Source organism: Canis lupus, chromosome 1 (assembly GCF_048164855.1).
Source record: "Canis lupus baileyi chromosome 1, mCanLup2.hap1, whole genome shotgun sequence".
In the NCBI taxonomy this organism is placed as follows: Eukaryota; Metazoa; Chordata; class Mammalia; order Carnivora; family Canidae; genus Canis; species Canis lupus.
The window spans coordinates 118,615,407-118,629,543 of record NC_132838.1 but is presented as its reverse complement, the minus strand read 5'-3'; the positions used below and the strand labels follow the sequence as shown (position 1 = coordinate 118,629,543).

The following is a 14,137-nucleotide window of genomic DNA, read 5'->3' as shown; positions in this document are numbered from 1 at the left end:
AGAGTCCTGGGATCGAGTCCTGCACCAGATTCCCGGCAGGAAGCCTCCTCCTCCCTCTGCCTATGGCTCTGCCTCTCTCTGTGTGTCTCTCATGAATAACTAAATAAAATCTTTTTAAAAATACATATATTTTTTATTTTGTTTTGCATCAAGAAAAACCTCCAACACATACGTTTCTTGTGGCTATCTAATGGAGCTGCCCCTAAGAACCCTTTCATTTCTAGATGGGGCTACGGACTTTGTCTTTTATTTTTAAATAGGTTATCTTTCCATACGCTCGGGAAGGAAGAACTGTGTTTAAAAAGCAAACTCCCCACCCCGGAGGAAGCATCTGCTTTGCCCTCGTGCCCCTGAAACCCACGCGAGGGTGCAGGAGCATCTCCTGGGTAGCTGCCCCACTCCCGACAGGACTCGGGGACTCTGTCCTAAGAGAGCAGAGGGACGGCGGGAAGACCAGCCCACTCTGCACCTGCAACTCCGAGCCTTCTTTTCCCGAGACCAGCGGGTGCACGGAAGGCCGGGCGCGCGGAAGCGCCGCCCCTCACTCACCTGCGGGCGGATCGCAGCTCGGAGCTGGGCTGCAGCACCTCCCCGCCGCGTCCCGGGCTGGAAGGCGGGGCGAGGGGCGGGGCCGCGGCGGGGGCGGGGCCGCGGCGGGGGCGGGGCCAGGGCCCGAGTCACACCCACCGAACCTTGGAGCCGGGCCCCTCCTCCCCCGCCTCCCCTCACTGCGCCTGCGCCGCGCCCGAAAACGCGGGGCAGGCTGGGAGGTAGCGGGGGGAGGGGGGAGGAGGTCGGTGCCCTGGCGGGGAGCCACCTGTTGTTGCTGCTGGAGTGTTAGCACCAACCTCCCTGGATCCGGGCGCCGGCCCCCTGAGCCTCCAGGCCTTCCCAGGCCCCAACCGCCAATGGGGAGAGTGAACATAACCATCACCCCAAAAAGTTTCCTTCTGCCCATTTGTAATCCCTCCTCCCAGGCACAGTCTACCATGATTGCTTGGGTCACTATAGATTAGTTTGCATTTCATGGAATTGTATATAAATGGAGTCACGTACCGTGTGCTTTGGAGGGAGTTGGAAATCAGGCTTCATTATTTTTAGATTCACCCATGTTGCATTCACTCCTTTAGATGGATTGCAGCACCATTTGTTTATTCACACGTTGGACTTCTGGGTTGTTTCCAGTTTCTGGCTATAGCAAACAAAACTGTCAACCTCGACGTACAAGTGTTTGTATGGACATATGCTTTTATTTGGATTTATACCTACGAGTGAAAGGGCTGTCATTATGATGGGTGTCTGTTTAACTTTTTTAAGAACACTGCCAAGTTGTTTTTTCAAAGTGTTGTTCCATTTTACATTCCCAACAACAGTGAGAGTTCTAGATTCTCCATATTCTCACCAAAACTTATTAGACATTCTAAAAGATGTGTAGTGATATCTCCTCGTAGGTTTAATTGGCATGTATCTAATGACTAATAAAATTGAACATCCTTAATGAAAAATAAATAAATAAATAAATAAATAAAAATAAAATTGAACATCCTTTCATAAGCGTATTTGCTATCCAAGTGGCAGTTCAATTGGGTTCTTCATTCTCTTACTAATCAGTGTTCCACGTTTTTTTACATAATTTGGGTGTGTCTTTTAAGATATGTGGTTTATGAATATTTTCTTCCAATCTGTGGCTGGTACTTTCATTCTCTTGAAAACATGTTTCAAAGCAGAAATTCTTAATTTTGATACAGTTCAACACATTTTTTTAAAGATTTTACTTATTTATTCATGAGAGACACGCAGAGAGAGAGAGAGAGAGAGAGGCAGAGGGAGAAGCAGGCTCCATGCAGGGAGCCTGATGTGGGACTCGATGCTGGATCTCCAGGATCACACCCTGGGCTGAAGGGGGCACTAAACCGCTGAGCCACCTGGGCTGCCCAGTTTAATACATTTTTAATTTATGTTTTTGGTATCATATCTAAGAAATCTTTGCCTAACCCAAGGTCCCAAAGATTTTGTCTATCTTTTCTCTACAAGTTTCATAGTTCTAAATTTTAAACTTATGATTATGATTCGTGCTAACATTAATTTTATATATAGTGCAAAAGATGGGTTGAAGTTAATTTTTTGATTATAGATACCCAATTTTATCCAATTATTTATTGAAAAAATTATCCTTTCTCCACGGAATTGCCTTTGCCACTTAGCTGAAAATCAATTGATCATATAAATGTGGGTTTATTTATGGAATCTATTCTGTTCATTGATTTATCTATCATGACATTGATACCACATGGTCTTGATTACCATAGCTTTATAATAAGTCTTGAAATAAGATAATGTAAATCTTCCCACTTTGTTCTCTTTTCTTAAAGTGGTCTTAGCTATCTCCTCTGCATTTCCAAGTGAATTCTAGAATCAGTCAATTTCAACAACAACGAAAGCTGCTGAGATTTTTATTGGAACTGGAAAGGATCTATAGATCAATCTACATCAAATCTTAAAAATATTGAGTTTTCCAGTCTAGGAATATGGTATATATCTCCATTTACACAGGTATTCGGTAATTTCTCTCAGAAATGTTTGTAGTTGTTAGTACACAGGCCTGGCACATCTTTTATCAGGTTTATCTTGGGACGTCTGGGTGACTCAGCAGTTGGGCAGCTGCCTTCAGCTCAGGTGGCGATCCCAGGATCCCGGATCAAGTCCCACATCCGGCTCCTGCAAAGAGCCTGCTCCCCCTCTGCCTGTGTCTCTGCCTGTCTCTCTCTCTCTCTGTCCCTCATAAATAAATAAATTAATCTTTAAAGAAAAAAAAGATTTATCTCTAAGTTTTTATACTTTTAATAGAATTGTAAAAGTTATCATTTTTACATTTTTAGTTGTCTACTGCTAATATATAGAAATACAAATGATTTTGGGTTTTTTTTTAAGATTTTATTTATTTATTCATGAGAAACACAGAGAGAGAGAGAGAGAGAGAGAGAGAGAGAGAAGCAGAGACACAGGCAGAGGAAGAAGCAGGCTCCATACAGGGAGCCTGATGTGGGACTTGATCCCAGGTCTCCAGGATCAGGCCCTTGGCTGAAGGTGGTGCTAAACCACTGAGCCACCCAGGCTGCCCACAAATGATTTTTGAATGCTGATCTTATATCTTGAAAACTTACAAAAACTTTTTTTTTAAGATTTTATTTTATTCATGTATTCATGAGAGACACACAGAGAGAGAGGCAGAGACACAGGCAGAGGGAGAAGCAGGCTCCATGCAGGGAGCCCGACGTGGGACTCGATCCTGGGACTGCAGGACCACGCCCTGGGCCGAAGGCAGGCACCAAACCGCTGAGCCACCCAGGGATCCCAACTTACAAAAACTTACTCACTTATTAGTTTGAGTAGCTTTTTATAAATGCCAAAAGATTTTCTATACAATCATACCATCAATGAATAAAGACCATTTTCTTCTTCCTTTCTAATTTGGATGACTTTTACTTATTTTTCTTACCTTATTGCACTAGCCAGAAACTCTAGTACCATTTAATGGGGAATAAATAGCCTTTTCAATAAATATGGCTGGGTCAGTTGAATATTTGTATAAGAAAACATGAACCTTGACCCCTACCTCACATCATACACAAAAATTAATTTGAGAAGCATGTGAAAAGTAACACAATAATAGAACTAAAGAAAACATAAGAGACCATGTTAAGGGGTAAGGACAGGCAAAGATTTCCTTAATGGAACACAAATAGCAATAATCATAGAAGATTAATATATTAATTCAATTTAATTCATAAATAAGCTTAAGTTATATTAATTAAGTTAATGAAACTTCGACTCATCAAAAGACACCATTAAGAAAGTGAAAAAGGGGCACCTGTGTGGCTCAGTTGGTTAAGGGTCCAACTCTTGGTTTCGGCTGTGGTCATAATCCTGTGATTGTAGGATCCAGCCCCCCATCAGACCCTGTGCTCAATATGGGGTCTGCTTCAAGATTCTCTATTTCTCTCAAATAAATACATAAATAAATAAATAAAATCTTTTTTTAAAAAAAGTGAAAAAGTAAGTGACAGACCAGCAGGAGATGTTTGCAAAACACATATTGACAAAGGACTCCTATAAATTAATAAGAAAATTTCTGGATTAATTTTAGGGAAGGGGGGGGACAGAAGACTTGTGCTGACCTTCACAAAAGAGAATCTCCTAATGACCAATAAGCAGAGGAAAAGGAATTCATCATCATTAATCATCAAGGAAATGCAAATTAAAGCCACATAAATTTCCAGTAAATGCTGGAAAACTGGCAGCATTTACTAACGCTAAACATACATGGGGCACCTGGGTGGCTCAGTCCATTAAATTCCTGACTCTTGATCTCAGCTCATATCTCAATCTCAGGGTCATGAGTTCAAGCCCTGCATTGGGCTCCCCATGGGTGTGGAGTCTACTTTTTTAAAAAGAAGTAAACATACAGATTTATCCTATGAACTAACAATTTTATTTCTGGGTATATGCCTGATACAACTGAGTGCTTATGTCCACTGAAAGACACACAGAAGAATGTTCATAGAAGCTTTATTTGTAATGACCAAAAACTAGAAGCAACCCCAATTCCATCAACAATAGAATGGGTGACCATATTTTGTCGCATCCATATAATGAAATACTATTGTACCAAATGGAATACTATAATAATGAAAAAAAAAGACAAACTATTGCTTCACACAAGCACCTGGATGAATATCACAAATGTAATGCTGACAAAACTACCCAGCCACAAACGGTTACATCTGTATGATTCTATTCACATGAAATTCATAAAGAGGCAAAACTGACCCATGGTTATTTTTGATGAGGGGATTGATAACAACTGGGACAGAGGACAAGCAATCTCTTGGGGAACCGAAATAATCTATATCTTTATCTGCGTGGTGGCTAAGCAGAAATACACACATGTAAAAATATACTGTGCTCACATAAGATTTATGTGTTTTACATAAGTTATATCAACATAAAACTAAAGTATCTGTTTCTGAACATAATTATTCAATTCTACTGATACATATGCCTATTTCTGGGCCAAAGTTGCATTCTTGATCACTATAACTTTGTAGTAGGTTTGATGTCTACAAAACAAGTCCAACTCTTTTCCTTTCAAAAATTTCTTACACATATATGCTTCCAGGTGAATTTTGGATCAATTTTTCAAATTCCTCAGAAAACTCTACTGGAATTTTTATTGGAGTTATGCCACATTTGTAGTTTATTCGGAGAGCATTTATATCTCTATAATATTGACTCTTTTCATCCAATTAACATGGTTCATTTATTCAGGAATTTCAGTCAAGTTTTAAGTTTTTCGTCATGTAGGACGAATATTTTTTGTTATATTATCATGTATATTATATCTATTAAGTAATTGTGGTTTCTGTTGGTATTATGAAAGAAATGTTTATCCTATTACATTATGTAATCTTTGCTACATTCAAAGACTTCAAAAAAAGTATATCTGGCCATTTTGTTGGATCTCTTCATTCATTTTCATTAAACAAAGTACTACAGTTTTTCAGTTGACTCTTTGAACTTCTAGGCATAGGTAATGTATTAAACCTTTTCTCCCCTTGTATAAGAGTCTGACTTTTGGTTAATTTTCTCACTATGTTTTCCTGGAAACAGATAAAAATGGTATGTCTCAACAATGTTACTAGGCAGCATTGCTTATGATAAAAATGACCCCTGGTTTGGAACTTTTATCTGGACAGAGAGTCACTACAGGCTTGGATTCCTTTTCTAACCTGTGAATCTCTTGTGGGGACCATAGAAGTCATGATTTTGCAGTTGTTTCCAGAGATATTGTTTGCCAGGGGGCATGAAATCAGGGCAACTTGCGTACCTGCCCTATGTAGCCCTTATCTTCTTGCACCTGAGCCATCTGCTGAGTGAACTGCTCCAAAGATTCCCATTGTTGGGAATATCTGACACTGACTTGCTGGCATGTGTGGTTCCTGTCCTATGACTTCTGAATAGGCCAGTGTCACTATAGTGACTAGGTCTTATGAGTGTGAATATTAGGTTGAATCTAAGAAGACCTTCCCATGGCATCGCAGAGTGATGGCAGCAGTAGGGTAAACCTTCAAAGCCTTGAGCTCAACCAATAGACTAATTGGGGAAGGAAATGCGAAAAAGGCACTGAATATCTGGGTGGAAGAGTACTTTTACCCATTCTCTGCTGTAGAAAACTTTGAGGCATCTGACAGGGGATCCCCTGTGGGACAGATGCAGGTTGGAGTAAAACCAAATTCATCCTGAGAGGAGAAACTGCTCATTGTCCATGAAAGGGATCTGGCCAGAAACCCAGCTGGGCTACATAGATTCATGTCTAACTGGGTAAGGTGTTGGAGGGGGGCCGCGCAGACAGGAGAATGAACTCAAAGACCGCATTCTTGTGAGGGGGCTGCCACCTGATAAATGAGGTGGAACCGCCAAGTTCACTCCAACTCCATTCAAACTTTAATCTACATGGAGGAATGTTTGAGATCGCCCATGCGAGCAAAGGGCAAGGGTAGACACGTGGCTGTGTGGTGGCCAGCAGGTACAAGCAGGGCTCCAGTGACCACAGGATTTGGGGCCACCAATAAAAAATTAAAGAAAGCTTTCTATGTGCAGAAAAGGGTAACTAACCCCAGGCCAACTCCAGAATCCGACAATAGCTATGGGAGGAGTGCTTACAGGAGTTTAGTACAGCATTGGAGCCTGATCAATGTCTTCTGCTGCCATCTAGTGAAAATTGAATGCAACCATTTTCTAAAGTGCCAGACACCAGATTTTTAAAGCAATAATTGGTTATTATAAAGGCCTGAGCTGTACCTTCCGACTAGATAAGAACCCTTGATTTACACAGCATATAGGGGATAAAGGATTACTTTTCTATAAAGTTTAAATTTCATGGTAGTATGTTCAGTTTGTTAAAAATTATCATGTAATATCGTTTGATGTAAAATTCCTAGAATTCGCAGAATAAAAAGGGTTTTGTAGGCACTATGAAGACAGATGGCCAAAGACCATTCCAGTTGCACAGGGTATGGAGGGGACATCCTTACCCCATTAGGTAATATAAACTCAGGTAATTGAAAGACATGCTATCTTGTCCTTTTCTTTGATAAAGTTTTCAACACAGGTGCCTGGGCGGCTCATTTGGTTAAGTATCCAACACTTGATCTCAGCTCAGGTCTTGATCTCAGGGTTGCAAGTTCAAGTTCCCATGTCGGGCTCCACACTGGGCATGAAGGCTACAAAAAAAAAAAAAAAAGGTGTTCAACAAGTCATGGGGGGTAGACTCCTGGCAAAGGTTTAATGCTTCTGCATGAGAATCTAATCCTAAATTTATTTTCCTGAGAGTATATGTCAACTATGTTGCTAGGCAACATTGCTAACAGTATAAATGATCATTGGTAAATTGCACTGGACTGATAGATAAATACCTAATGAGAAAACCACCGTTTTGGGTTTCCTTAGTGTGGAACTCTTGTAACTGGGCACATCCCTTGCAGAGACTGTGGAAGCTGTGCCTCTAGAGTTGTGAGATTGCCTCCTGGGAGGCATGGGCACTTAGAGCAGCTCTCGTAAAGGCTGGATGTGGATCTTGCCTCCTTGCACTTACTGAGTGAAATGTGACAAGCACACTCCCTGCAAAGAGCTCCTGGAGCTACCCTGCTGATTGCTATGGTTCTTGCCCTCTATCCTTCTCAACAGGCTGAGCTTGAACAAGCCTGGTCACCTTGTGAGCTTGAACAAGCCTAAGAACACCCCTGAAGGGCCTTGCCTAGGTAAGTATATCAGTAGCCAAAATGACTTTTTTTCTTCTCCTTTCCACAACTACACTCATTTCCTTTTCATTTGTAATTTGTTATAATTTGTTGAATTATAGTGAATGGTGGGGGGAAGGGGTTCAGTGAGTGAAGATGAAAGAGGGAATACCTTTTCCCCTCATTTGATCTTTTTCACCTTTTACTATGAAATAATTTTGAACTTAGAGAAAAGTTGCAAAAAGAATATAAGGAACTCCTAGAAGGGCACCTGCCTGGCTGGCCCAGTCGAAAGAGTATGCAACTCTTGATCTCTGAGTCATGAGTTTGAGGTCCACATTGGGTGTAAAGATTACTTAAATAAGTAAAACTCAAAAAAAAAAAAAAAAAAACTCCTAGAAAGACTTCAGAGAGATTCATTTTGTTACCATTTTGCCTTATTTGATGTATTTTGTTTTTACTTTCTCTCTACATTTATTATAATTGTTGTTGTTTGAGAATAAGCTAGACCCATCAGATCCCTTTACTTTTGAATATTTTATTGTGCATTTCCTAAAAAAAAAACATCTACTTGCACAATCACAGCATAATTCTCAAAGTGGGAATTAACATTAATATAAAGCTATCACCTAATTGACATACTTATGAAAATTTCACCAATCATCCCAATATTATGCTTTATAGCATATTTTTTCCTGGTCCCAGATCCAATCTTTTAGTTGTCACATTGCTTTGGGTTGTCTTGTCTCATTATTCCTCTTTAATTGGGGATAGCTCCTTAGCCCTTTTGTGTTTCATGGCACAGGAAGTTCTAAGAGTACAGGGCTTGTTTTGGCAAAATGTCTGTCAGTTTGGATTTGTCTGATGTTTCCTCATGGTCAGATTCAGGTTTTGGGCCCAACTTTAGGGAACTCTACTCTGGCCCTCCTTGACCTGCATCTCCCAAGTTGAGAGCGAAGAAGGCAAGCCCATAGGAGCCTGCCCACTCCCCCTTCTAGACCAAAAATCAGCAAACCTTTTCTTTAAAGGAACAGAGAATAAGTATTCTGGGATTTGCAGGCCAAGATCTCTGCTATAACCACTCAACTGTGCCATTGTGGCAAGAAAGTAGCCATAGATAATATGCAAATAAATGAGAGTGGATGGGATTCAAATAACATTTTACTTACGGATGTTATAGGCAGAGAGGAGCACCTGGGTGGCTAAGTAGTTAAGCATCCAACTCTTGGTTTCAGCTGGGGTCACAATCTCAGGGTCATGAGATGGAGCCCTGCCACAGACTCCTTGCTTAGCAGGGAATCTGCTTGAGATTCTCTCCTTCTCCCTGTGTCCCTCTCCCTGCTTTCAAGTGCTCTCTTGCTCTCTCTCTCTCCTTTCTCTAAACTAAATAAATGAATCTTTAAAAATAGAAAAGAAAAAACAAGCAGAGATGATGTCTGGGTGGCTCAGTTGGTTAAGTGACCAACTGTTGATTTCAGCTCAGGTCTTAATCTCAGGGTCATGAGCTCAAGCTCCACACCGGACTCCATGCCCAACTTTAAAAAACAACAACAAAAGAGCCAGCAGAGAGCCTAGATTTGGCCCAGGAGCATAGTTTACTGACCCCTATTCTAACCCATACCCTGGCCACCCAGAGCTCCAGAATGCCAGGCCCAAACAGCCTCATGCTCATTACCAGGGCTGGCCTGTGTGGATCTCTCTTCCCCAACTCTGCTGTCCTAAGGCAAGGTGTATTAGGCATGTGCTTCCCTAGGCTTGAGTGAGACCACAGTGTGGGAAAGAGCTGACAGCGGGAGAAGAGGGACTAGACCACAGTCGGGGCTGACGTCCCCACGTCTCCATGTTCCAGTGTGGGAGTCCAAGGAGTCAGAGAAGTCTACATTTAAACTCAGTCTTCCAGCTTGGTTTGAAGGTATAATTCATCCAGAGAAAAAGAACATATTTTATTTAACCATTTATGGCTTGAATTGTAACTTTTAAACATTTAGATACATGTATGTGGTCTCCATTTATATTTTGCCCTTGCCCCATAATGCAAGGGGAAGCCTGTGCAAAAGCACGAATACGTCTCAGAACAACCTCAGCCAGGCCAGACGAGCCCCCACGGGTACTCATGTGCAAAGGGATTCTACAGGCTGACTCCAATCTCCACATTGCTCCTGGGAGAGTCTGCAGTGATCTGTGGCAAAGCTGCCCAGCCTCCCTCAGCTTCAGCCACTTGGCTTGGCAACAGGCCCCAGGCTCAGTGCTCATATTCTCAAAGACAGAATAGGGATGACCCCAAACTGGGGTTCCTCATTGTTCCTATCATGTACTTCTGGAATGTCTTTTCTTTCCAGTTTATCTAACTAATTTCTTTGAACCTCTTGATATTTAATATTATGTCTTGGGGCAGATGTAAAACCTCTGAAGATTTCTTTGAATCCTACTCTCATTCATTTAACATACCACCACCACCACAGTGACTACCACCATCTCTGTCATCATCACTGTTGCCACCACCACTGCCACCACCACCACCACCAACATGACCACCATGACCACCACCAGGACAACCATGACCACTACACCACTATAACCACTACTGCCACCACCATGACCACCATGAGTACCACCACCTTGACTACCACCACCTCTGCCATCACCACACTGCCACCACTGCCTCTGCTCAGCACACAGCCTTTGAAGCACATTTCCGTCACCCAAAACACTCCAAAGCCAGAAGATGCTGTAGGGAGTTGCCATCTTACCAACACTAGTGCATACTCATGTCTAAGACACTTTGGAATTCCAGCTAACTACGTAAACACCAATATGGTGCCCGGATCTTGTAAGTGGTGAAGTGTATCTGGAAAGATGACCAATTCTTTAAAATGTTATTCTATGAAGTACCTCTAACTTTTAATATTTTTTTAGAGATAACTGTTGAGTATTGGTCTAAATATCATCATTTTCAATAAAGTAATACTTTCAGCAAGGCATCCAATAACATCTAAATTTAAGAATTACTGTTATGTAATTTACATAATTACTAGAATATAGTAACATATAATTTACTGTTCTTTTCATTATTTTGCTCAATTTTTTTTACCTTTGTTCTAAAATTGTTTTCTATAAACTCTGAAAGTTGTTCTATCGTAATTTGTTTCATTTTATGATGCTTTGAATCTCCAGGAGAAAGCCATTTTTATGAAAGTGTTTTTGCAATACTATATGGATGAGTTACTCTATCATTTTTATTTGCCAATAGTTATGCCTATACTTATCGTAATTTACTTACTTATATCTTCAATAACTCAGGTCACTGTCAGAACACATAATTAGTCAAGATATGAGGTAGAGCAAAAACAGGAGTTTTGCACACAAGGATACAGAGCTGAATCAGTCATTACTTTCTCTTCTAGCTGGGTAGACAGAACTGAGGTTTGGAATGAGATTTGGATTGAGAAGCCATGAATGCTGGTCTTTGCTTAGCCATTAATCCTCTGAGGTCAAAACCACCAACTTCCCTGGCCCTTAGTTTTCTCCCCACTGGAAAACTGGAGCATGATAATACTGGTTCTCTGCTCTGTAATGCAGGTCATAGGAAGATGAAATGATAAAAGGCTTTATTACTAGTACATTCATGTGCCAGTTGTTATCATTTCATGACATGTAAAGGCTGTGCATGGGACCATGATCCCTAACGCTGTAGTGGCATTCCTTTCCTTTGACAGATGTCATCTGAACAGATAGCAGTGCACTGGAGGGATCCTCTCTCTCTTTGCTGGAATTGCACCTTGGAAATAAGTGTCTTCTTAAATTTTGTTTGTTATATGCCTGCCTTGCTTCACCCTAGCCATGGCCCTGGCACCCTGGGAGAGATGCTTACAAAGCTTGCAGATACAGAATAAGCCATTGGAATTGTTTCCTGGCCTATCATGCTCTGGTTATTGAAGCTCCATCACAGAGGGGTTGGCCTTCTGCATTCCTCCTGCATCCCTCTGCATTGAGCTAGCATGGGCCTAGAAGTCATTAGATTTTAACTTGTGGCTGCCCACTGACTAAATCTCCCCCCTCTGCAAACTTCATATGTATGCATACATGTCAGAAAAAAAATCATAAGAGCAGCTGTGAAGCTGTATTGTAGATTCTCCTTTGTTCTTTGGTGGTTTTTGTTGTTTTGTTTTGTTTTGTTTTGTTTTGTTTTGTTTGAGAGAGAGAGAGCGCTTGAGCAGGCAGGAGTGGGGGGGGCAGAGGTAGTGGGAGAGAGAGAATCTTAAGCAGACTCCATGCCCAGCATGGAGCCCATTGTGGGGCTTGATTTCAAAATCTTGAGATCATGACCTGAGCTGAAATCCAGAGTTGGAGGCTTAACCAACTGAACCACCCAGGTGCCCCTGTAGACTCTCTTTTGAATCTTGGACCTGGGGTTGATGTATCTCACCAAATTTGGGGAATTTGGGGCACTGGTATTCTGAATATATTTTCTACCCCATTCTTTTTTTCCTCTCCTTTAGCAACTCCAAAAGCACATATATAGTAGACCATTTGATATTGTCCCAAAGGTCGCCGAGACTCTATTCATTTTCTTTGATTACTTTCTCCCTATACTTCATTTGAATAATTTCTATTGACATGTCTTCAAGTTGACTCTATGGTATTCAGCAGTTCCAGTAGGCTGTTAGACCATCTCAGGGATATTTTGATTTCTGATAACTCTCAACCTGGGCTTACTTGCAAGTCATGACCCTTTTGGTTTTCAATAAAAAGATGTAGGACTTTATTGAGCCCCTCCTACCTGTCAGGAACTGAACTTCAAACTAGTACAGCCGTTTCTCCCTAAAATTGTAGCCAAAACTTTCAGCTGAGTTCCCTGTGGTCTTGCCATGAGCATTTTCTCTTTAGGGGTCAGCCAGAAACTTGAGGAAATTTATATGCACATTTTTTAGTTTCTCCCTATAGCTCTCTCCTTTCTGGGAAGTATCCCCTCAATTCCCAGCTGTTTTGGCAGCCCTGAAATCTACACTTAGTCTTTTGAGCTAATAGGGCCACCACTTTATATTTTAACTCTACTGAGCTATGTGCCATGTGTTCCTGAGGACTGGAAGTGCCCTCAGAGGAAAAGCCTAGTAAATTAGAGCTAACCCGGTTTCCATCCCTTCTTTTGTGACTCCTGCTCCCTTCAATTCCTGCCTGCCTAAAGGTTGTTTACTAGTGCCTTCAAGCAATAGCATTAAAAAATGTTCTTTTGGGCAGCTCAGGTGGCTCAGTGGTTTAGCGCCGCCTTTGGCCCAGGGCGTGATCCTGGAGACTCAGGATCCAGTCCCACATCCGGCTCCCTGCATGGAGCCTGCTTCTCCCTGTGCCTCTGCCTCTCTCTGTGTCTCTCATGAATAAATAAACAAAATCTTTTTAAAAAAATGTTTGTTTTTTTTTGTCCAGGGCTAGTAGTAGTTATTAACAGGTAAGTAGGTCCAATACAAGATACTGTCATTTCTAGAATTAAAACCCCACCTTCCATAGCATTTTATTTATTTTTTAAAGTCTTTTTAAGACTTTATTTATTTATTCATGAGAGACACAGAGAGAGAGGCAGAGACTTAGGTAGAGGGAGAAGCAGGCTCCCCATGGGGAGCCTGATGCGGGCGGGACTCAATCCCAGACCTCAGGATCACAATCTGAGCTGAAGGCAGATGCTTAACCACTGAGCCACTCAGGAGCCTCAGAGATTTATTTATTTGAGAGAAAGAGAACCTGAGTGAGGAGAGGGGCAGAAAGAAAGGGAGAGAGAATCCTCAAGCAGACTCCCTACTGAGTAGAGAGCCTGACACAGGCTGGATCCCAGGACCCTAAAATCCTGCCCTGAGCTGAAACCAAGAGCCAGATGACTTAACGGACTGAGCCACCCAAGAGGCCCTCCATAGCATTTTAAAGGAGCCTCTTTTCCTCTGACACCTTATTGTAAATAAAATCCTATGCAGGGACAATAGAAATCTTAACTATTTCCTTTCTTTAAAAAAAGTTTTTTATTGTGGTAAGATATACATAACATAAAATTGACCAATTTTACCACTTTTAAGTGTGCAATTTAGTGGCATTAAGTATATTCACACTGTTTTACAACCATCACCACCACCTCCAGAAATTTTTCATCTTCCCAAACCAAAAACTTTGTACCCATTAAACAATTATTCCCCACTTCCCCCTGCCGCCAGCCACTAGTAACAACCATGCTACTTCCTGTCTCTATGAATTTGATTACTCTAGGTACCCCCCATACAAGCAGGATCATAACATTATTTGTCCTTTTGTTGAAATGTTCCCTTTTAAAAATGAGTGAACTCTTGACTAAAGAT

At 41.4% G+C, this 14,137-nt stretch overlaps 1 long non-coding RNA gene across 15 annotated transcripts in view; it reads right to left on the bottom strand.

Annotated features, from left to right (window-relative positions):
* LOC140607452 (uncharacterized) overlaps positions 1 to 14,137 on the bottom strand; it is a 298,278-nt gene that overhangs the window by 275,059 nt on the left and 9,082 nt on the right. For 13 of the 15 annotated variants that reach the window (XR_012009477.1, XR_012009469.1, XR_012009475.1 and 10 more), the window contains exons 4-5: positions 7,095 to 7,283; positions 1,057 to 1,192 (exon numbers count right to left, since the gene is read on the bottom strand). This is a non-coding gene — a long non-coding RNA (uncharacterized lncRNA). Of the gene's footprint in view, positions 1 to 1,056; positions 1,193 to 4,553; positions 7,284 to 14,137 lie in introns of those variants that run through there. The other 2 variants (XR_012009472.1, XR_012009470.1) reach the window with 2 other exon arrangements.